Raw genomic sequence first — 25481 nt, 5'->3', positions numbered from 1 at the left:
GGCACCCCTTAACTGTATTACTCAAAAGTAAGCTCACTCATGAAGACTTTACTGAGGTCAAAATCCTTCATGAGGATTTTAAAGAAGAAATGTCACAAAAGAAATGGTACAAACCAAACACCACACTTCACAAAAGAAAACAATGGACACTGAAGCCTGGCAGGTTTCATTTGGAATGCTGCGTCTGCCACTAACTACTTGTTATAGAGTTATTAATCTTGCTAACCTTTCCTCATATGTTGAAACTGAATAATAGCTCTACTGTGAGAACACTTTATGTATAATACACAGCACAGAATCTGGCACCGAGAAAGCTCTCACTCTGTGTTAGTAAATCCTCCCTTTTCCCACAAGCTTTTTAGAGGGAGTATGGGTTTTAACTGACAGCCTCGGCTTGCTTAAACTCAGCCGAAGATACTGTTCAAAGAGAACACATGTCTTCCATTTAACCATAGCCCACGTGCTTCCAAGATGATAGAATCCCCAGACTCCAAAACTGAAAAAGAAAGATGGAAAGTTTCCTTTCCTTTGTCTGTGTGATATACAGTCAGAAACAGTTCCTTGGCACAGTCATAAATTTTGTGAATGAGATCCTCTTAGTCTTTCTATCATCTTGTCTTACAACGTCGGCAATCAGTACACTTCAGTCTTTAAAACACTGTGTGAACTGAATGCTGTCACAGGGGCATTTTAGAGTTTCAACTGTTTCCTAAATGTCCCAGTAAAATCCCATCCAAATCATATTAATGGAAATTCAGACCCAGTGAGACAGGGGAAGGTAAAAGAGGCCCATGAAATCTCAGTGTTGGACACCACACATTCTAACGACAAATAAGGCCTCCCCTAGGTCCAACTAGGACGGCAAACCTTCACAATTCTCTCATGTCTACAGAGAAGAGGAAAAACCACCCAAAGAGACAGCGACAAATGGTGGCTGCAGAGTTCCACGCAAATTAGACTGACCTGCTTAAAATCTTCCTTACAGGGAGCCCTGCTGCTTTCAAGACACACCTTGCTTCTGTCTTTCCATGGGGTCCTGCTGACAGAGAAGCTGGCAAACACACCAACTCTGAAGCCCTTGCTCACCCCAACATTCTCCCATTTTCTGTCAAAGTTCTTCTCATCCTCCAAGGCCCAGGTCACATATCCCTTCCTCTCTAAGGCTTTCTATAAAAAATCTTAAAAATCCATCACTCTCTGCTCTTTGATTGTACTTGATCTTATTAGGTCAAGCACACCAGTGTTTTACAGTTTGTTTTACCCGTGCCAACCTCCCACCCACTCCCCAAAAAACCCAGGATGCAAACTTCTAGAGGGGAGGTGCCATGGTTTCTTCCTTTTCCGTCCCAGGGAGTGGCACTGAGCCTGGTACACAGCAGGCCCTGAAAAAGTACTGCTCATCATTTCCTCACCTAACACTTAACCACATATAACAACTGCCCAGAACGATGTGTTCCTAGCAATAATTTTTAAAACAATACTAGTATGCAGCTACTATTTATAGTTCCTATGTACTTAATGTTCATTATCTCATTTGGTCCTCACAAGAAACCTCTGAGGCAGGTACTACTATGAATCCCAGCTGGAGAAGCTGAGGGCTAAGTAACTTGCCTAGGGTCCCACAGTTAGCCACGGAGAAGATGGCATCAGAACCAGGAAGCCTAACTCAAGAGCCCAAACACTTACATAGGAAACGGATCTAACGGAAAGCCTTCCATCTGTTGACTCTCGGGGCACTTTCCATAGGACAAAGTAGCTAATGGGCCATGGAAATACCAAAAGGGAGAGCCGAGGGGATGGAAAGTGAACACTTCCAGGCTTCACAGCAGAAAAGTGAGTGCACATCTCTGATGACTCTAAGTGACAAATTAGATTAACTCAAGTTCTTTGAAGATAAAAGCCTTACAAGTGCTCATCTTTACTATTTATTATAATTCTAATGACAATTCTTCTTAACTGTAGACAGATTAAACGAAAAATACCTCACTCAATAAAGTAATACTCTCATTATAGAAGCAATTCAGTTACTCTATTCATGCAAAGAGTATCTTTAAAGGCACTCCTTATTGAAAAGCAGTAGCTCTTCAGGTTGAAACTTTAACTCTGTCAAGATGTTATCTATATGCTCTTCATGAATACTAATAAGACACCCACTATTTAAAGGGCTTAGCTGTACTGGTAGTTCGGGTCCCTGTGCCCTTACTTCATGAAGGAGTATGTATTTTAAGATCCCTACTACACTTCCCCTCCATGACATTTAGCCTTAGGAGAGCTCAATTTAACACACTGCTCTAGGCTGCAGAGACAGACAATAGCTACCTTAAAAGAGATAAAGTATCAAAAGGGGTGACTTAGGGAGAAAAAGCTATTTACATACAGAATTCAACAGGCTAGGACACTCCCTCACCATGTACCTCAAGAAGCCTAACTTTGTTTTCCTATAATTTTATGCTGTTTACATTCTTAATCAGAAAGTCACCAAATTTCTATTGCTCAACAGGCCTAGCATAACACATTTGCCTTCCTTCTAAATTAACAAAGGTTAGGACATAATTATCACACTGACAAGAATCTAAAGCACAAGATGACAAGTTCTTGAGTGTCCTCCTCATGTATTCTAAGTGCAGCTGAACACATTATTTATTGATCACCTGGTGAGCTATGCATTGGGGGAGTTAAGTGTTTAGCCTTACCTCCCATTCAGCTCACCACCCCCCACTGCCCTCCTGCCTGTAGGTATCTGTCCTGTTCGCCACACCCACCTGGTGCTTCTGAACTGTAATTCCTCTGCTCTCCCAGACCTGCACACCAGACACCCCCGACTCACTATTCTACAAGCCTCTCTGAACTACCATTTCTAAAAAGCTGTCTTTATTTGCCCCAATTCCTATTTCTTTCTTTCCTCAGCACCTTTTTGACCCACCACATTTAATGGCTGTACCATACTTTTTGACACTTGATTATATAACAATTATCATTTTTTCTGTACAGCATAATGATTTCATGTGAATTACTCCCACAAAGACCCTTGAAGGTAATGAACATGCCAGATGCTTTTTTTCTGGATCTGTCAGAGCAAACATCCCCATACTAGACAGGGAGACGCTCGGAGAATACATGAAGAAGCAAACACAGAAATGATACTTTTAAGCTTTCTAATTATGCTTGCCTTTACACTGTTTTACTAAAAAAAGAAGAGTTATGTAAGACTTGAACAGGAAATAGAGAAGGAAAAGTAAAACCCCAGGAAAGGCTGTTCAGAAGGGAAAGGGAGAGACCAGAAGAAACAGGCAAATTGACAAGGAGATGTAATAAATATAATGAAATCTAAGTCACTACCAAACAGCTGTTGATACTAGTCTAAAGACACATTCTAAGTAGCCTTATTCCCATCTCTGGTTATTTGTCAATGACTCTTATTACTCTCTCAAACAGCAGATCATAGTACCTTCAGCTCAATAGCTCTCTTTTCCTTTCAGAACTGGATGCTAATAAACCCCAACTCTGAGCCCCTCCATTTCTCTTCCCTAGGTCTGCCCTAGGTTGCTGGCTGCTCCCCTGGTCTGACACTACCACACAGTTTCCAATCCCAAGTTGATCTTCAGGCTCGTCAGCAACCCTTTCTCACTCGTCTTATTCAGTCTTAACCAACCCACAGTTCCCATTATGAATTCTCAGGTTTTCCTCAACCCCTATTAATGATGAGTGAAGATAACAGTAATAATGAGATATATATGCATATATAAAATGCTTCTATATACATAATGCTTCTGTATATGTTGCTTCCTACAGACCAGAAACTAAGAGCTTTATATTAATTCTCTTAACTCACAACAAGCCTAAGAGGTAGGTACTATCATTATCTCCTCTTTACAGATGAGAAAACTGAATCACATAGAACATATAATTTGCCTCTTTAGTTTACAAATTAACGAGATTTTTTATTATATGCATTTGTCACATGGGTAGGGCATAATCACACTGGCAAGAAGTTGAGTCACAAGAGGACAAACTCCTGGAGTCTCATTTACTGTCAGTGCAGTTGGACACATATTTACTGATCATCTAATGAGCCATACATTGTTTGTAAATTATATGATGTCCAAGATCCCAATGTTAGCACATAACTGGTAGAGCCAGTATTTGAACTCAGGAGGTCTAGCTTCAGAGTCTCTCGTTCCTGCCCATTATACAACATTGCCTTCTAATAACCAAATTTATTGAATGTTTGCTACAGGCTAATAAACACTTTACATGAAATAACTTCTTTAATCCTCAATACAACTCTGAGAGAAAGGTACTATATATGAAGCAATTAAGAATGACAAAGCTTCAGCAACATGCTTGAGCCACTCTGTCAGCACGTGGAGGAGGGGCCGGGTTTCAAACCTGGGATTTCTGCCCTCAGAGCATTCCATCACTTTTCCTTATTGTCCTTCCCGCCACAATGCTAGCCATTCTAAGAAAATGCTTTTGCCTTCTGGTTCACAGGAAGGTCTTCTTTGTGTGAGCTCTCCCAAAGCTCCACAAGCTCCCAGTCTACCAATTCCAAAACTTGCATCTTTCTTCTTCCATTTTCTCTCAAAGGCAGAGATTCAAGGTCAACTTCTCTCATTCTCATTATGTGCTTTTTAATCTCTTATCCTGCTACCCTGGGCCACTAGTCTTTCAGTTTCTTTCTTTGATGAACTATTGACAAACTGTCAACAGTTCCTTCTAGTTAATACCTTCTCCTACACAATCTCAAGGCTAAAACACTCTTTGAATCCCCCTCCTCCCTTTGGCTAGTCCTCTTTAGTTTGTACAAAGTGGCCTCCAGCCATCAAGCCAGGAAGACTGCCTAACTCCAGGCCATGTAGCTAGCAGCCAAGAACTGGCTTGCCTGGTGCTAACATTGTTCACGGGCTCGACCTTGCACCTTATTTTCTGACTGGGCTCCTAATCTTCTTGGTTCTAAACCCCAGGATTAATTTCCTAGAAAGCTCTCCAACACATTTCAACTCAAGACAGGCTCTGGCTTCTCTACCTCACTATTATTCGTACTCACACCTTTGATTTTGAGCCTCTCAGAGAAAATACCTTGTCTGGGGCAGGCTTCTGACTCCACCATATACACCTGGGAAGAATGCCAGAACCTGGTGCACAGAACTGGACATCCCATCCCCTTGACATAAACCTCCAGAACACACAGACATTTCTCTTTTTCCTCACCATAAATTCAAATCTTTGGAGTGCCTTCTTGCCCTGATATCCTCTCACCAAGTTCTGCCCCTTCTGCCTCATGTATGTGGTCCACTCCTCATTCAGCCCTACCACATTGATTCAGCAGTCAGCTCTTCCGGACTATAGCTGTGCTGACTTCAATTCTCCACACCACAAATGTCTGCTCAGGCTCTGCATGAATCTCTTCAACAGTCCTTTAACGTTCTCAGGAAAAAGTCCAACCTTCTTCCTTCATTTAACACACAAGACTGTTCCTGTCTTGGTCCCTGCTTGCTTTTACGGCTCAGGTTTCTCTGCTCTGTTATCACTTTAAAAGCTCTGCCTACACAGAGCCACATGCCATCACCTGGAATTTGCCATGGCCTCTGACCTCTCTTCATGAGCACAAGTGTCTCCTTGCAATGGAACTCAATCCTGCTTCGGGGCTTAGGTTGGATCTTACCTCAGGCCTGTTGGCCCTTTCTAGTCTGAGAGAGATGCTCCCCGTGAGTCCTCAAACACCTTATACTCTACTCAATAAGCCACAATGAAGTGGCCTGTTTTCTTCTTTATATCCCAAATTTATATCTTCTTTATATCCCAAATGACTGTAACAGAGAACAGAGGCTATATAATGCTCACCACGGCATCTCAGGGCCTGACACAGAGCCAGGCACATTGTGGGCAAATACTGATTCAATGAATGAGCTCCAGGACTATTCCCTGCAGTCTATTCCTATCATTCTGTCCCCTCTCCTAATTGTCACCGCTTCTTTTCTACTTCATCCTCACTATGCCCTGCGCTCTTTTTTCCTGCTGAGATCTTCCAGCTCCAAAATTCCCAGCACCCAATCAACTAACATACTCAAACTGCCAAACCAGAAAACCTGGCAATTTTACTTGTTCAGAAATAGTTTCTATTCAGATGTCAAAATGACTCATAATGAATAATTTGACCTCACAAGAGAAATAATTATCCATTCCCTATTCTCTTGTACCCATTGCTGAACACTGATTATTTAATCTTCTGTGCACTAGTTTACATACAGCCCTTTAAATTTTAAGAATGATCACATGTATTCTTAAAAAGTAAATGTAGTAGGGGCGCCTGGGTGGCTTAGTAGGTTAAGCGTCTGATTTGGGCTCAGGTCATGATCTCACAGTTCATGAGTTCAAGCCCCACATCAGGCTCGGTGCTGACAGCTCGAAGCTTGGAGTCCGTTTTGGATTCTGTGTCTCCCCTTTTTCTCTGCCCCTTCCTCGCTTGTGTTCTCCCTCTCTCTCAAAAATAAGTAAACTTTAAAAAAATTAAATGTATTATACTTCATCTAAAATGATTGACTCACTTTGGTTTATATGACTTAGTTTTTTTTTTTTTCATTTAAAATTAATAATCAGTCTGGATGTCTTCCATCATCCTGCTCTCTAAATATAACATAAAAAATAACAAAAACCAAAAAAAACCAGAAACTGTGGTTCAGCAAAAAATCAACAATCTGTGATATCTCTATTTGGAATTTCTTTTTCCTAAGCTACTGCTCTTTATTCTAAAAAGACAGCAAACAAGTTACAGTTAAACTTATTTTACTTAATAAAGCAAAACCTCTTGTTTTAATGGCTATGAAACAAAAATCTTAATTTTTCCCAAAGTAAAAAAAACATTGATATATCTTATGCTAGTAGTCATAGATAGTATTTATTGAAATAGCTTATCCTAGCTTCTGCAATGCCTACCTGCGTTACACTTTGGCATGCTAGAATTGAGGTAACTCCTTATTTACTAGATTACACATTACAAGGATGTAGGATGTCGCTGATCCTTAAATTCCCAAATACTTAGGGGAGCCTGGGTGGCTCAGTTGGTTAAGCGAAGACTCTTGATTTCGGCTCAGGTCATGATCTCGCGATTCAGGAGACTGAGCCCCATGTGGGATTCTGTGCTGACAGCACACAGCCTGCTTGGGATTCTCTCTCTGCTCCTCCCCTGCTCACTCGCTAGTACACACGCTCTCTGTCTCAAAATAAATAAATAAACTTAAAAAAAAATTAAAAAATAATAAATTCCCAAATACTCAGAATACTGCCTTTAATATAATATGTATTTAATAAATATTGCTTAAAATTTGTGAATTTAATGATACTGTATCAAACTGCACATTTGTTAAGGAAATTAATTAGAATGCATAGGGAACTTTGATACATTAATATTTTCTGTTTGGAGTTAAGGAGAAAACTATTTTATACTTGTTTCAATACTGGTGAAATTTTTTTCTTAAATACATTCCAATTTTCTGACTTAATGTGCATGATACAAAAGTACTTGCTTGCTAATTCAGAGTCAGAACAGTGCCCTGTTCAGAACATTAGCCATTCCCTTTACATTCGTTTCAGGTGGTATTCTTTTAACGTGTTTGGGCTGAATGTGCTCTGACCTCAGTGCCAAGTACTGAAAGCTTGTTTTTATTTTAAAAAATGTATTAACTTTATGGCATTTGTTTCAAAAAGTTCTTCACATCACAGAATTAGCACACACAAAAAAGAAGTTTCTATTTGTGTATCATTTGCCTTTTTTCCTTTTCTATTTTTCTATCATTCACCCAAGAAAGAATACAAACAGAAATTTTAGTATGAGTCGTTTTAGTATCCTCCTTCCTTCTGTTTTTCTCTTATTCACAGTGTGAGAGTGGGCATTATTACCCACAAGATACATGTTTACTGAGGCATCTTGGAGTATTTTTCCTACAGCCCAATTTACATAAATCTCCCTCTGCTGGCCAAATTTTTATCTTCTGGCATCCTATTTAAATACAAAGGTAATGCTTTATAGTATAAACAAAAGCTCCTCTATAAAGAATTATAAACTATATAAACCTGACAAGTCACTTAAAAATCTTTTCTACATCATTAAGGATTGTGTTTGCTGATTTCAGAGAGAAGTAAAGTACTGAGTTTAAACAAAGAACTTTTCAAATTTAGTATCTTTTCCCCCCTGAGCAAGATTCTTAATTCTACTAAGACCATTTCTCATTAAGTTCTTTTTCTTAATTAAAAAAAAATTTTTTTTAAGTAAACTCTACCTCCAACATGGGGCCGAACTCATGACCCCAAGATCAGAGTTGCATGCTCTATGAGCCGGCCAGGGGCTACACTGCTACCCATGAGCCCACACTGCTTTCCTCCCCACCTTTTCTTTTTTCCAGATGGCAGTTGTTTTACTGACATATCTGAGAAATTCCGTTTTGATTTTTATAATAAAGCGCTTTACAATATGGAATTTGAGTACATTGCATTAATAAGTTCTAAACATTTTCTAGTAAGAAAAATTGGTAGTTATTAAAACCTCCTAATCTACTTTAATTGCTACCTCTCATTATGTATCACTTTGTGATTTGCAAAGCTTTTACTATACACATTCATTTATTTAACATTCTACAGTCTTAAGAAGTGAGTATAATTATGCCCATTTTACAGCTGAGTGAGAGGAGCCTCAGAGATACTTACATAATCTTCCCAATGCCATTAAGGGGTAAACCAAGGACAAGCCTAAGAACTCTCAACTTTAATCCCAAAATACAGGTATTTTCTTCCATCTAACTGTATCACTGATTTTATTTTTTAATCAATATATTTATATAGAAGGAAAGGTAATTGATTTACAAACCTTTTTAGCATTTAATTAGTCTCTTAGTATTTACTTTAGCTAGAGAATTCCCAAATTTCCATTCATATTTCCAAATCGTCTTTCATATGGATTTAGCCACACTAAATACATTGTGGGAGGGGAGAATCAGGGCACAAGAAAGCATGTGTATCTGTGACTCAGTGTACTTTTCTTCACTTCGCATTTTGTAAATATTGTTGTTACAGCTTCTAACATGCTCTCAGAAGTCGTTATGACTGACAGCCCTGAGTGCTGTGTCTTTCAAAACAAATATGCTTTATTGATGGACAGCACATGCAACTCCATCAAATTATTCTGAAAGACAGGGTGAAACAAACAACATGATTTCTCAACTAACTTCAGCATTCTGCACTGAATACAATAGTCAGGTTACAGTTTCACGGGTATCATGAAAGCTTGTCATTTCCATATGCAACACATGTAACAGAAGGGCACTACAAATCTGCCATATAATCCCAGAGCAGCACACAACTTCCCATGTTTGCCACACAGATTTTTAAGCACAAGCAGTAATTCAGAACATATTTAGAACAAAAAAAAGTCCTTATGCATATGCCCAAGTATTTACTGGTTTTTTAAAAATATGTAATAATATATATTTTAAAAATATGTAATAATATATGTAATAATATACTTTGAGAAAGAAGTTTGGGCAAGAATTTGAAAAAGAACCAACTGGAATAAATAAAATATGCTTTATCACCCTGATTTTAGGAAAAAGGTAAATAAAACCTGTCACTGTCTGGTGCATATTAAAAATCACAATTGAACAGCAAATGTCAGACACATTATCTATATCCCATTATAGCATTTCTCAAACTGGAAGGCAAGGCTCATTGAAAAAATTCTGCTTGCTGAGCTCTCCCAGCAAGAACTACCAAATCAGTTGGGATTTGAGTACTACCAAATCAGTACTTCAGAGATGGGCAGATTCCTACAGCTCTTATATAGCTGCCAGAAGGAGACTTCCTGATCCTAAGTCAATCTTTTAAGGACCTATTAATGGACTAGTATTAAGAGACATGACACTGATTATGAAAGATGAGTTGGGCCAATAAAGGACTTATTGGCAAGGTAAAGTCTATATAATAATGAAACAATTTGGGAGTTAGACAGCATGTAATAGAGTGCAACAAATGCAGTCCAAACCATCAGGGAATAGACAGTATATAATAATAATAAGACATTCTTAACACTCAGATTCTTGGCAATTACAAAAGCCATTGAAGAATTGAGGCAATTCTCTTAACTCACTTTGATGACCCCAATTTGTCCCACTGTTAACTTTAAACTAATGGCTGAACTCATTCCCATCAACAAGGACACAGCCAGGGGTGAACTCCAGGTTTGGGGAGCTTCCTGTCACTGCACTTTTGGTCAACTCTGACCTGGCTTCTCTTACTCTGGGCATCACAAAAATAGCCCTTTGAAAAAAGCTCCTGAAAAAAATTAGTCAGATCCTTGCCATGATTTAAGGCCAGGGTAGGGTCTGCAACTTACCACAGGATGACACACAGCTGGGAGGAAGTCAGGTGGCCGGCCATTCCTGAAATCTCAGGTTTGACTTAAGAAGAATTGGTGGGACTTTATGGGAAAATGATGCTTACAGGAGAAGAGAACTGGAATGGTGTTGGTATTCATAAGGAACTGGTCAAAGATGATCTGAGAGAGGTGTGGTGTAAAACCGTGCTTCTCATGCTTCTCATACTCGTTCTACATGGAGAGAAGCAGGGAACTAGAAGACCAATGACAGTAACTGATTGGGACTGAAGGTACCCAGCATCGAGCCCTGGCTTTCACCTTGCAAAAAGAGAACCTTCTAATACCAGGTCTATTTAAGGACAAAATTAGCAATTGACGGAGTAGGAAAACTGTGGAAGGCCTTCAGCATTGGAAAGTTGTTCTAGATGACCCTGAAGGCCCATTATACCACTCTGCTGATTTTACCTTGATATCTTCAGCTGTGGCCAGCCTGTAGCACAGAGCCCACCACCTCCCTCCTGTACATGGGCCTCCATTCCCCCTTCTCACCTCCTACCAGGAAGACACAATAAATCAGCTTTCACAGCCCTCACACAGCCTTTACACTGATGACAATTTCTCACTAGTATCTGTGGGCTTAAAAAAGTTTCAACGGCTGTTTTATGCATTTCCCCCTATGTTGTTTTTCTCAGTTTATGCCAATCCCCTTCCACCATTCATTAACATATATATACACCTATATGATATATAGTATAAATTCTATACTTTGAATACAATTCGAATTTTGTGTATCTTCACTATGTTGTTTTTTAACTATTAATATTTTAAAAACTTTTTTTTTTTTTAAGGTTTATTCATTTTTCAGAGACAGAGAGAGACAGAGAGTGAGTGGGGTAGGGGCAGAGAGAGAGGAAGACACAGAATCTGAAGCAGGCTCCAGGCTCTGAGCTGTCCACACAGAGTCCGACACAGGGCCCGAACTCATGGATGGCGAGATCATGACTTGAGTGGAAGTCAGACGCTTAACCGACTGAGCCACCCAGGAGCCCCAATATTTTAAACACTTTTTATGTGCTTTCTTAGAATCCCACAATAAGAAAAAATTAACTTTTCTAACGTTTCAATAAAACTCTACCAATATCTTTTTAGAAAGTGTATGGGATAAGTATTTTTTCCTTAAAAGAAAAAGTCAGTTTCTAATAGCTTCAAATCAAGGCCATGAAGCCCCCTAGTAATTACTTTATAAATAATTCAGTGTGTTTTTTATAACGAAGGAGTTAAATTTTCAGAGAGTAAAAGGTTCAGATCACTAACAGGCTGATAACAGGTTGACAGGATCAAACCACCTTGCCCTACTTTTGCATTTATTAGGAATCACAGGAGCCACACCTGGAGCAAAACTCTGCCTAGGACACTGAAAAATCTGAACACTACAATCTTCAGCTCAGACAGGTAATAAATGTGGCCAAACGTGGGCCTTTAAATCCTGGCCACTTTACATCAATCCAAACCATTCATGTGCCAAGAGGGGAACTAGCTGGACCACTGCGGAGCTCCTTCATGATGGAAAGATAAATGGGGACTTCCAAGCGCCCCACACCTGAAGAGCAGACAAAGGGGTCTGTCCTTGACAAATCAAAGTGCTCAATTATTCACTGCTCCAAGTCCGGCCAACTACTGTTACTATGCTTTCAACACCTATCTTCCAGAACAGTTCAAAAAAACTTTTCTACTTAAAAATTACATATTTATAGTATTAGAAGTCATCATAATAATACGTTATACTTCATATTTTGGATTTACAAAGTTAAAAACGCTATTTAAAGAAACAATAATAAACACTTCTTTTTCAGAAATTTAATTTCAATTTAGTGAAGTGCATTTTGATTGTAAGACTTGTAGTTTAAAACTGAAAATAGAATTTTCACGTAGAACAAAGCACAGAGAATAGTGAGGCTAAATATGCCTTTTATGTTTTGATTTCTTGACTTAAGGTCCTATTCTAACTATAATCATTAATTCATTTAATCCTCAAAACAACTCTGCGGAGTAGGAACCATAATAACGCACATTTCATAGGTAAGGCGACTGAGGCTTGTGGGGGAGACTGCCTGCGGTAACACACCTAAGGAACTAGTACACTGGACACCAGGGCTCAGACTCGAGTGGGCCAGCTGCCATAGTACACTAATGTTCAATGCTTCTTGGCTACATGTGGGTGGCTACAGAAGCAGGTGGGCTAATAGTAAACCTGGCAATTGCTGCAGTACTTTTTTTAAAAAGCACTTTTTTAAAAATGGGATTAAATGAAAAAGTCTCCTGTTAAGTCTTCTGAAGATCAGGGGGCTCAGAGGTAAAACACATTACGATTACCTTTGTCAGCTTTAACTTGTGATTTTCTTTTTCAAGTGCCATGCACCATGTACTGCTAAAGTGACTCAGCAGGGTTTAACTTCATTTTAATTAGCATTATGAGCCTGAACTACAATTAAATCATTGCACTGGTAGTTTATAAGGGTCATAGTATTACATTATCCTTGAGTTCATTTAATGACTTCTATGTAACAAGTAAATATTAACAAACAGAAACCAGGTACATATTTTTTGGGTGATTTTTTTTCTCCACTCTTTGGCTGATTGGTTAAGTATTTTACAACCAAGCTTTGCTTTATTTAGTAGTCCCCAAATAATATACTGGAGTACATGTTATACTAAGTTTCCAAAATTTCATAATTCATTTAACCAAACAGCTACATGGAACTCTAAATTCTAACTTCTCCTGTATTATTTCAAATCCCCTGAACTGGGTGGGATAAAGCAAAGTATATTGGGGGTGGAGAGGCGTATGCAGTGGCTTTAACTACTTCTTTCATAAACATAACAGGATCTGAGCAACTACCACTAGCTAGCTTTGGGGATTCTGTAACTCTAGTACCTGTTTGGAATGCTCCCTAAACATCCTGCAGTCAGAAGTCACTGGCCTAGTACCAAACACCAAAAAGATGAAATTCTTCAGAATGCATTAAAAAAGGGGGGAAAAGCATCATCAGTTATTCGTATATTAAAATTGGACTCTACTCTACTCTCTAAAACAAAGAGAAGCAAACCAGAGGGTTCTTATGGCTATTTCTAGATATTGGAATTCTATGAAATATAAATTTGTGTTCACTAATGAAACTGCACAATGTCATAGCTGAAAGGGACTTAGAAATCAGAGTGCAACCCCATCAATTTAAAGATCTACAAAACTAAGTCCACAAGAGCTTAAGTTTCAAACTAAAATGTTCTTACTCTCTGAGTTGGTATAAAGTTTGGGTCCCTTTTGAGCAAATAATTATTGGTGTTGTTTCATTACTTTTTTTTTTGTACTAAATTACAAACATCTGATTGCTTTGAAGTTGTATTATTAAGACAAATGGGTAAACTGCTCTTTTTAAAATTCAAAATTGCCACATTTATTTACAATAAGATAACAGAATGACCTCTTGGTTTCTTTCTTCTCCTCCACTTTCAGCCTCTGAAATGAACTAGATTAATATAGGAAAAGCTTCTAAAAGGCAATTTTATTCTATTATCCTAATAAGAGAAGTCACTGAAGAATGGAGAAGGCAAAAAATGATCTATTTTGAGGGCAATTTACAATTCTCCAGGTTCCTTACTATTTTAAAGAATAAAATATCTCAAGGGAAAAAAAAATACATACCAACAAGAGTCCTTATGGCCACAAAATGTAGAAGAGCAAAATCATGCATTGAGAGTTTCAACTGAAAATCAGTAAAGATAAAAATCAGAAAAGTTGAATGAAGGATTCTGTGGTTATTGGAACTTTTGCCCAAACACATTAGTCAGAGTGCTCAAGGACACCGAGAATTCCTGTAAGGCATTACTTGGAGCAGACAGTGGGCAATCAGAAGGGTGGAAATCAGGGTCCATTACTCAGGCATGGTAGCCTGTATTATCCTCTTACAGATGCAGCATTGGCAGGAGTTGATGAAGAAAAATGAAGGCTGAGGAAGAGAGGGTATGGTGTGTCTTTTACATGTAATTTTCAGCAAACTCAGATGAGTTTCAACCCTGGATGGGTTTTCCCCCCTTTCCTTCCTTGCTTCCATTTTATTCAGAAAAATCATCTTGCTTAGGCTGTTCGTGTGACGCTGCAACTAGCCTAATGTTGCCGCAAACTGCGGCCCTCGACATCCCTTTCAGCAAATACCAGATTAAATACCCTCCAGTTACGCGGTTCAAGGTAGCTTCATGCTGATTCCAAGAACAAGAACCTGTCAAGCTGACAAATCAGTGTCTATTTTCTGTCATATATTGTCTCCCGTTAGAAGGCTTTCTTATTTCTTAAAACTTGCTTCTCCATTCTGGCAGCCTCCTGTCAGTCTACCGAAGGTCCTGGCTCCGAAAGCTTATAAATTCTTATTTTCCACTCTCCAGTTTCTCTATAGATTATACTGCTGACCTCTTCTACTGATCTGACAGGAAGTGATCTGAAAGCCATTTGTAGTGACCCTACCACAGAATTAGGACTGCATTTCTACAAGAGCCAACTGTACTTTCTAAAATAGCTAATTCAGTTGCCTGTGTTTTAAAACAACTCATAAAAAAGGATTGTCATTACTACAGAGCTGCTTTTTTTTTTTTCCTTTGTCCACAGACAGAAAAAAAGATGAAAGGCAGGAAGTGGCCTAACTATCAACAAGCAGTTCTCCTTTGAAGACAGATAACAAAATTCTGCAGTTAAAAGTATATTTGTACTTGCAAAGTTACTCTTCTTGAACAAATTCCAAATACAGTATCTGTCTTTGATCTCAGAAAAGCATTTTTCTCACTGTTCACAGCAGACATTAATAGTTCAGTTAGGCACCCCACTCCCAACTATGGGGAAAAATGTTCCCTAAAATTCAATCATGAATTATTAGCTTTATTTGTCAGCCTAGAAGTAGCTGCTTAGGCTCTGCCACCGCTGCTGCCGGCTATGACGAGGTAAGAACTTCTCAGCCACAGCACCCATCTGACCCCCTGGCAGAGCCTCTCAATTCCGACTGTGTGATGTCACACAGTCCTGGAGAGTCATTCAGCAGCTCCTGAAACAGGAACTGTTCTATTATCTCATTGAAAGTATACTGCAACTGTAAGAGATATTTTTGAGGACCTTAAACCTAAACAGAGTTGAAGTTTCATATTTTAAAATAGAGATCTACTCTTGACCTTTCACCATTTCCTATTACAACAAAAATCTAATAATAATATGTAGCTCTGATAATGAAACAAGCCTATTTTTAAGACAGTAAAAATATCTCTAGTGTCTACTATGTTCCATTTTAAACAAATAAGGAAGATGAACAGCAAGCATTATATCGTTTATTCAAAAAATAGTTTCCTTAATTTCCACAGCTATTGCTTGTGGGTCTTTTAATACAAAAAGAAAACAAGAAACACGGACATGACAAAATTATGGGGGAACCTCTGGTCTTCAATAACGAACAGTCCTTAAAGCTCAATACGTAAAGACTAACAGTAGCATCTAACTGAATCCTAAGGAAGATTTGTAATCCTAGGTGAAAAGCCCCCTTTACGGTATTAGAATTTTCCTGGGCAATAAGGAAAAGAAAATCCTCCATGGAAAAGAACTATGCTTTTAAAGTTAACACATGTATGTGTGTGCACACACATGCACATACCCAGACTCTCTTAAAGTTCAGAGCTGACAGACTGATAGGTATTAGAAAACTGGATCTGCACTTGGACAGTACAGTATTTCATGCTCTCGGAAAATACGGTTTTGTTTGAACATGTCCCCAAAAGCCAAATCTAACTTCTGAAACTGATCCACAGAGCCAGCACTTAGTATATTCTTGGCTGGTCGACTGCTAGCTTAGCTTCAAAAAGGAGCATGAACCACCTGGGCATGTGAACACGTGGACACTCACAGCATCTGCAGTGATGTCCTGGGAAGCAGAAGGAAAGAATGATAACCCAAAGTGTCACGCTGTCAGCATCAGGCAAATGTTGGCATAAATAAATCCTTATAAATACTCTGAAGATTTTCCACTCTAACAAAAGAGCTATTTTCTTTTCCCTGAAAGAGGAAACCTTATCAAATGACAGTGATTTTACAGACATATAGGGAACACATAAAGAAGTATACATTCATAAAATGTACAACTCCACAGGATACCAAACCCTGAATCACGCCATTTTTGTGAAATACATATGAAACACTACAATATGAAGGAAACTGGGTGCCTGGGAGGCTCGACAGGTTGACCGTCTGACTTCAGCTCAGGTCATGATCTCACTGTTCATGGGGATTCAAACCCCACGTCGGGCTTTGCACTGACAGCACAGAGCCTGCTTTGAATTTTCTGTCTCTGCCCTCCTGACTCATTCTCGCTCTCTCTCTCTCAAAAATAAACATTAAAAAAATTTTTTTTAATAGGAAGGAAACACGAACAAGAAAGGACATAGGGAATTAAGATCATAAAATCAATGAGTGAAAAAACATTTTCCTTAAATACACCCAGAGTAAGATTTATACTCCACAATTCTAATTTAGAAGAAAACAAAACTGGGAAACTGTATCCATGCCTAGAAAAAATATTGGAAGAATAAGGAGCAAAATGTTCACAATGGATATGAAGCTGTATATGCATTGAGGGGGATTTTTATTTTGACATTGTGTTTTTCAGTGTTTTTGACATGTTAATTTTATAAACAAAAAAGAAAGCCAGTATGAGTTATTTTAAAATCAAATATGTTAAGTGTAATTTAATAGAGAACAAAGTGGCAGGCTTCTGAGGTACCCAATCAATACACTGCAGTGGAAAGCCATTTTCTCTTTCTCATCCTGTCTGTGACCATGTGACATTTTTTCACACTTGCTCAAAATTAACTGCTTCACTACATAATAACTGCAACTATAGCAAATGGGCCTTTTTGGTCTGTAATTCAATTACTGTAGAAGGTTTTATAGTTTGAGTATTAAGAAGTGAAGCATATACTTGACTACATACACAGAAACAAAGCAGACTCTCCACATATCATATCCGAATTAAAAGTGAATCTACAAATTCCATTCCCTGTTTATACCAGTTATCCTTACTCATTAGTCAATGTTCTGGGTCTAGTGAGACAGTAGAAATATTGCTCTGTCTCATTTGCAGGTAACTTACGTGATTTCCATATTGTGATGAAAGGCTAAAAGTTGATTTGCTAGCGTGGATTCCTTGGCCCCCATAGTATTTTATTCATATAGCTACTATGACATTTTCACCTTGGATTTAAATTTTTATGTTTGCAGGTTTGTCTTTCACACTTGATTCACATGTTTACTACTAAGAATGCATTCAATAAGTGATAAATACATGAATGAACTGTTCTAGAAATAACTAACCTTGGAGACAAATATCTGAGAAATCACAGGGAATAATCTGTAATCTATCAAGAATGCAAAACACTGAAAGAAAACCAGTAAGTGTTCCTTCCTTAAGAAAGACTGCTAACACCTGAAATCATTTCCTTCCTTCAACTCTATTCCAATCCACCCATGTTCCTAACATCTTCATGAATTTATTCAACATCTGCCTTAGAAAAAAAAACCCTCAGGATGCCTGGGTGGCCCATTCGGTTGAGCGTCTGACTTCGGCTCAGGTCATGGTCTCGCAGTGTGTGATTTGGAGCCCTGCATCAGCCTCTGTGCTGACAGCTCGGGGCCTGGAGCCTGCTTTTGGATTCTGTGTCTCCCTCTCCCTCTTGCCCTCTCTTACTTGTGCTATGTCTCTGTCTGTCTCTCAAGAAAAAACTAAAAGAAAGAAAGAAAGAAAGAAAGAAAGAAAGAAAGAAAGAAAGAAAGAAAGAAAGAAAAACTCATAGCCCTTTCACGAAGATGGCACCAAAGGCAAAGAAGAAAGCCCCTGCCCCTCCCAAAGCCGAAGCCAAAGCAAAGGCTTTGAAGGCCAAGAAAGTAGTGCTGAAAGGCGTCCACAATCATAAAAAAAAAAAAAGATCTGCACGTCACCCACATTCCGACGGCCCCAAACACTGTGTCTCTGAAGGCAGTCCAAATATCCTCAAAAGAGCATCCCCAGGAGAAACAAGCTTGACCAATATGCCATCATCAAGCTCCCCCTGACTACCAAGTCAGCCATGAAGAAAATACAAGACAACAACACACTTGTGTTCATTGTGGATGTCAAAGCCAACAAGCACTAGATCAAACAGGCTGTGAAGAAGCTCTAAGATATTGACATGGCCAAGGTCAACACTCTCATCAGGCCCAATGGAGAAAAGAAAGCATATGTTCAACTGGCTCCCAACTATGATGCTTTGGATGTTGCCAACAAAATTGGGATCATCTAAACTGAGTCCAGCTGGCTAAATCTAAACATATATTTTTTTTTTCACCATAAAAAAAAAATAAAACAAAATAAAAATAAACCAAATGTGTGTGTGTGTGTGTGTGTGTGTGTGTGTGTGTACCTATTATCTATCTAAAACCTCATTTTTCCTCCCTAACTACTAATTATCTTTTGGATTTCATGACACTGTACTGTTGCAAAGAATGATGAAGTCTATCATTTTATTTTGTCTTTTTATTACATTACCAGTAGCTGCTGAGAACATGCTTTAGGTGTAGCTTCTTCTATGATCTAGACTGCCGTTTATGGCCACCAGGTGTTAGACTCTGGAAATTTATATCTATAGCCCCCCTGTTGCTAGTTTTACACTGTGACTAAGGAAATAAAATTTACCCTCACTTAAGCAACTGAGTAAAACTACCCATAAGACGATTTGCCTTAACAAAACAGTGAGTGCAGAGATCTCCAGAATTTCTACAGAAATGCAGTACCACCTTTCTTATTCTTTATGCATGGGGCATGCATCCTCAGAGCCCAAAGAGCAGAGACTTCCAGTTACTAATCTTGTTCTGTTTAACTTGCAGGAATATCCTATACTCTAAATCAGCATTTCTTAGTGAGGAAGTTTTTGAGACTCCAGGTGAGACCATTCTTTACTAGGCAAGACTGTTTCACTCATTGCTGAGTCAACATACATCTCAAGTTCCTACCCCTTCCTGTCACCCAACCCTCAATCCCAGGGGGTAGCATCCCCCAATCTGAGATAAATGATGTCTCACAAATTCCATATACTCCCTGGGAGGTGGTATGACTCCCTAGTTAAGAATCAGTTCTCTAAATAAGCCCAATATATTTAAAAAAAAATCACATAGGGGCACCTGGGTGGCTCAGCTGGTGAAGCATCCAACTCTTGATTTCAGCTCAGGTCACAGATCACGTGTGTGTGTGACTGCGCACAGCCTGCTTGGGATTCTCTGTCTCTCTCTCTCTCTGCCCCTCCCTACCATCTCTCTCTCTCTCTCCCTCTCTCAAAATGAATGAATGAATGAATGAATTTTTACAAATCACATTTAAAGGTAATTTAAACTCCCAGAAAAACCAGCTCCATAGGGTTTATCCCTCAATGACTACATTAACCAACACCACCATCACCCCAACGCAAACCTCCCATTCCCAGGAATGTGAAAGGCTTGCCTACACTGTATTCATAAGGTATTCTTGACTAGCCTGAATATTTTTTCTCTTTTTTTTATTTGAGAGAGAGCATGAGGGAGGGACAGAAGGAGAGAGAGAGAGAGAGAGAGAGAGAGAGAGAGAGAGAGAGAGAGAATCTTAAGCAGGTTCCATATTCAGTGCAGAGTCCAATGTGGAGCTCGATCCCACAAGACCTGAGCTGAAATCAAGAGTCAGACGCTCAACCGACTGAGCCACCCAGGTGCCCCCAACTGAATACTTTCTGTGACCTCTGGTCATTTATAACCCTAATGTCATAAAACTTCTATTCCTGTTAATATTCGATGTCTTGTTTGCGTTGATTACCTATGAGCTATCTAAATCAGTTTGCCTTATTAAAACTGGTTTCTAGGGGCACCTGGGTGGCTCAGCTGGTCAAGCATCCAACTCTTGATTTTGGCTCAGGTCGTGATCTCATGGTTGGTGACACCCTGTGTTGGGCTCTGCACTGACACTGACAGCACAGAGCCTGCTTGGGATTCTCTCTCCCCCACGCTCTCTGCCCCTCCCCCACTCATGCCTGCACACACTCTCTCTCTCAAAATACTTAAAAAAAATAGGTTTCTAAAACCTTATTTATTTGTAATACCATCATGCTTCCACTACTTAGTTACTTTAAAAAAGTACTACAATAGGGGAGGAATCATGTATAGATACACACTCCAAAACTAAGTATGAAATAGTTTTGCAAGTTTAGGGCCTTCTGGTCAGCCAAGCAAAGCAGAGCTGACAGGCACCTATAAAACATGAGGTGCAAATCTAAAACTTCCAGAAGAGCAACAAAGATCCAACTTGTTCAATTAATGAAAGATTATCTGGAACTGTAAATCTGTACTTTTTTAAATTAGATATAAGAGCTGAATAATCACTTAGCGAGGAAGCTGAGCCATGAGTGCGTCCCTTATTTACCTGTGCAGCATGTTCTGTAGGACCCACCGACACCTGAAGGGGCCTTTAAAAAACTGGAATAGCAAGTTGTAGGAATTCAATAGAATCACAAATGTCTCCTGTAAATATTACACAAATCATCGTTTTAGTGGTTTCTGAAAGAAAACCCAGCCTCCTCCTGGCAGGTGCAACATGTCCTAAAGCTGTCATCATTTGGCTCTGTCACCAGTCAAGCCAATCAACATTCTCATTTTAACTGGAAACCACTTCACCCTTGCTTTTTGTGTGTCTCCTGCCTCTTGTACTCCTCATCTTCTTTTTAGAAAGCCTAGGCTTCTGAAAAATTTGGGAAGAGATACTCTTTGAGATGGTAAATAAGTCCATTCAGAGATAGATCTAGTTAAACAGGGAAGTCAGATGTGCTCATTTATGCCACCCTTCAACTGTGCACTGTAAACAACTTTTCCAGACCTTTCTACAATCCAAACTGCCCACGTGGCCAGTGAGCAAGGTTTGGCCTCTTACGTCCTCCATCATCAAAAATTGGGACTCACTTGTCAATGTCTGACTGCCTTCTGGCCACAGCCATGCTTATGGGCTCAGCCAGACGCACCTGGAATCCTGAACTATGTTCTGGTACACACTTGTTCCTTCCAGCCCTCCTTGACCCCTGGGATTTGGGCTTGACTTTCTCACTGGAACTTTTCATTGCTACCAGACTTTCTCCTTTAAAATGCCCATTCCACACTTAGGTGGCTCAGTCGGTTGAGCATCCGACTTCAACTCAGGTCAGGATGTCATAGTTTGTGGGTTCTAGCCTCGCGTTGGGCTCTGTGCTGACAGCTCAGAGCCAGGAGCCTGTTTCAGATTCTGTGTCTCCCTCTCTCTCTGCCCCTCCCCTGCTCTCTCTCTCTCAAAACTAAACATAACAAAATAATAAAAAATAAAAAAATAAAATGCTCATTCCAGCTCCGACAGGCTGTCATAGACTGGGCTGTTCCATGAGACAATGGGATCAAGTCACAATAAATTAACACTCATTCTTTAAAAAATGGTTTTGGGAAAGAGTAATTTTTTTTTTTAATTTAATTTTTATTTATTTTTGAGAGACAGAGCGTGAGCTGGGGAGGGGCAGAGAGAGAGGGAGACACAGAATCCGGAGCAGGCTCCAGGCTCTGAGCTGTCAGCACAGAGCCTGAAGTGGGGCTGAAACTCACCAACTATGACATCATGACCTGAGCCGAAGTCAGACCCTCAACTGACTGAGCCATCGAGGTGCCCCAGGAAAGAGTAGTTTTTAATGGCTGATTCTTCATGGAGGAATTTTAAGCATGTGACATCAAGATAAGGGCTTTTATAGATTTCCCTCATGACAAGTTCAGAGGAAAGAGAAAGCATGGACTGTACTGACATCTTGTTTTTGTTTGTTCATTTATTAACCTGTTTGGTTTAGTTTTTCCATTTCATAAAGACACAATCCAAAAGCAAGTAATCAAGAAGTCTGTTGCTCCTGGGATCTTTTCAATGCTGCTGGCCACACATCAGGTACTTCTTTTTTTTTTTTTTTAATAATTTATTTTGAGATAAAGTGAGTGCATGAGTGGGGAAGTTGCAGAGAGAAAGGAGAGAGAGAATCTTAAGCAGCCTCTGTGCTGTCAGCACAGAGCCCAATGGGGGGCTCAATTTCAAGAACCATGAGATCATGACCTGAGCTGAGATCAGGAGTCTGACTCTTAACTAACTGAGCCACCCAGGCCCCACATATTAGGTACTTCTTAAAGAGGCTACACTGTATTCATCTGCATATGCCCAGTGGCATTACTGTGCCTGCCACATATTAGGTACTTAATAAATGTTCATGAAATAAATCCATCCGGAGCGAGGGAGCCATGGACCTTCCACTTTCAGAGAAGCCTGCTCTGAATCAAACTCCAGAAAACTCCTGGAGCCTAAATTCCAAGTAAGATCAAATTATTACCATGGTCTGTAAGTTCCATACAAATTAAAAAACTATGTATCTCTTGAGTCATCCTTACAAAATAAGACATCTGCTGTGTAGCAAGACTATAATCTATATAAACTTTAAAAAACTTGCAGGAGTGCATTCAGTAAGAAATTCTGGTAATACTGATTTTACAGGAACCATATAAATCTATAGTCATTATTTTTTTTTTTTACCTTAAAAATAAATTCAGCTTTGAAAGAAATCCCGTACTACCCTGCTAAACTCTACTTTGTCTGTATCTAGTGCTTTGTGTGGTTTGGTATAAAGGTTAACAGTGTGGACTCTCTTTTTTTTCCTGGATTAATAAACCTGGATCAACAGATTATTAACTGTTTGCCCTGGGGCAAAAAAGTAACCTAACTTTTCTGTGCCTTGGCATCTCATCTATTAGAAAGGAATAGTAGCAGTGTCTACGACATGGTGAGGATTATATATACAGAAACTGCTTAGAGTACTGCCTTGCATATAAAAACTGTATATGCACCTTGAAGGTTTGCTGTTATTATCGCAATGATTAATCACAGAATATAAAGTTCATTTATGCCACTTAAAAAAATTTTTTTAACATTTATTTATTTTTGAGAGACAGAGCAGTAGTGGGGGAAGGGCAGAGAGAGAGGGAGGGAGACACAGAATCGGAAGCAGGCTCCAGGCTGTCAGCACAGAGCCCAACCCCAGGCTTGAACCCACGAACTGTGAAATCATTACCTGAGCTGAAGTCAGATGCTTAACTGACTGAGCCGCCCAGGTGCCCCTCATCTATGCCACTTTAATCCAGTGCTCTCGTTAATAAATATTACAAGTAAAGGAGTATCTCTGCATTCCAAATTTCTATTGGTAGAATGAATGGGGAAAAGCCTAAATATAAACAGTGAGAGAACAGTTTAAAAGACACAATTTAAGTGACTAAGAATTCTGTGTAAATACTTTTATTGGCATTGAAAAGATGTTTAGGTAAAAAAAAAAAATGGGGGACAGGTTAAATGGGACATAAAAAAAGAATTTCTTTTTTTATGAAAAGACAGTATAAATATGTGCTAATATATGCACAGCCATAAAATAAAAAACCTGGAAGAATGAACGTTAAATTATTCACAACATTAATTCTATATGACAAGATTATGGATGAGTTATTCTTGTTTTTGGAAATTTTATATTGTAATTCTAACTTAAAATACAAATCATTCAAAAACCAAAAAAATAAGAAAACATTGGGGTATGCTGTAGGCTTTCATAAACAATAAGCTTTTTATTTTATTTTTTAGAGAGAGCAGGGGGAGAGGGCAAAGAGAGAAAGAGAAAGAGAGAAAGAATCTCAAGCAGGTTCCACACTGTCAGAGCAGAGCCTGACATGGGGCTTGATCCCACAAACCATGAGATCATGACCTGAGCTGAGATCAAGAGTCAGATGCTTAACCAATTGAGTCACCCAGGCACCGCAACAAAAAGCTTTTCAAAATGTTAATTGGCTAAACACAGATTAACCAAATCATTCACATGCTTATATGCACTATGAAGAATAAGATTTTTTTTAATTTTTTAAATGTTTTTTTTTTATTTATTTATTTTTGACAGAGAGAGAGAGAGACAGAGCGTAAGCAGGAGAGGGGCAGAGAGAGAGGGAGACACAGAATCCGAAGCAGGCTCCAGGCTCTGAGCTGTCAGCACAGAGCCTGACGTGGGGCTCGAACTCAAGGACTGTGAGATCATGACCTGAGCTAAAGTTGGACGCTTAACCAACTGAGCCACCCAGGCGCCCCATGAAGAATAAGATTATTAACATGTTAATAATTAACTATTTGGAAAATAAACTCAAATGCTAAAAATGCTCCACAGGATGAAGTCAGTGATGCTTAGAACCTTAAAAGGAACTTTAGAACCATACAAAATATATAATCTCTATCAATGTGTGACACCTAGCAGAAAACATGTGCTATTTTCTAATTGATGGCTAACGAAGACCACTTTCTTTCTACACTTGCCATATTAATTTTATATGATTAGGAAAGCAGGCTTCTCAGTGATGCTGATATAGGTTACAAGGTATGTTGTGTTTGGGAACATGTCAGGGATGCTGTAGATATGTTCTGTACAATAAATGAGAGATACAACAAAATGCCAGATTAAAAACTTTTCACTTGAAGATTTTAAGATTTATATGAGTCCAAGATAGTCACCAACAACCATCTTTCTTTCAGAGAAAGATCTACTCCTTTTCAATTATACTCTCTAACCAAGAATGCTGGAGGGCTGATTCTAAACATAATTATAAAGTGCCATCTAGTGGATGTTTTCATAAGGTTTCTCTGCTTACACTTCAATGTTATGGAATAGTCGTTAGAAAAACTACTCTAGGTGGATAAAAGGCACAAACTTCCAGTTAAAAAATAAAGTCCTGGAATGTAATACACAGACTGGTGGCTATAGTTAATACTAATGTATTGTATATCTGTAAAAAGTTACTAAGAGTAGATCTTAAGAGTCTCATCACACACACAAAAAACTTCTGTGTGGTGATGGAAGGTAACTATACTAAGTGTGGGGACCATTTCCCAGTATTTACAAATATCACATCCTGAAACCAATGTAATTAGTCAATCATATGTGAATAAAATTAAGTAGATAA

General features: G+C 39.0%; 1 protein-coding gene and 1 pseudogene across 8 annotated transcripts in view; one reads left to right on the top strand and one right to left on the bottom strand.

The window, feature by feature from the left end:
• Nucleotides 1-25481, bottom strand: part of BBX (BBX high mobility group box domain containing) — a 282740-nt gene that overhangs the window by 110584 nt on the left and 146675 nt on the right. The window lies entirely within an intron of this gene.
• Nucleotides 18258-18798, top strand: LOC109266346 (60S ribosomal protein L23a-like; annotated as a pseudogene).

The sequence above is a fragment of the Panthera pardus genome, unplaced genomic scaffold, assembly GCF_024362965.1.
Source record: "Panthera pardus isolate Hobbes unplaced genomic scaffold, ASM2436296v1 HiC_scaffold_16, whole genome shotgun sequence".
Classification (NCBI taxonomy): domain Eukaryota; kingdom Metazoa; phylum Chordata; class Mammalia; order Carnivora; family Felidae; genus Panthera; species Panthera pardus.
This window is presented reverse-complemented; position numbering and strand designations above follow the sequence as displayed.